This window comes from Otolemur garnettii, unplaced genomic scaffold, assembly GCF_000181295.1.
Source record: "Otolemur garnettii isolate 467f Iridium unplaced genomic scaffold, OtoGar3 scaffold00327, whole genome shotgun sequence".
Taxonomy (NCBI): domain Eukaryota; kingdom Metazoa; phylum Chordata; class Mammalia; order Primates; family Galagidae; genus Otolemur; species Otolemur garnettii.
In genome coordinates, this window is record NW_003852722.1 from 208,045 (window position 1) to 208,391 (window position 347).

The window sequence follows — 347 nt, forward strand, 5'->3', positions numbered from 1 at the left end:
AGACCACTGACATTTTCTTCATCTCTATAATTTTTAAACTCTAAAAATATTATAAAAATGGAATCATATATTATGTAAAATTTTAGATTGACTTTTTCTACTCAACATAATGCCCATGAGGTTCATTCAAGTTGTTGCATGTAATTGATAGTCCACTCCTTTTTATTGATGAATACACTTTCATTGTATGGATGTGTACCACAATACTTTTAGCTATTCAGCTGATGAAATTTGAAGTTGATGAGATCCAGGATGTGTTAGCTACTTCATTACTTTATCCTGTTTGGTTTTTATCAGGTTAATGTGAGGGCACAAACAACTAGATTACAATATTTAAATTTGTTAGA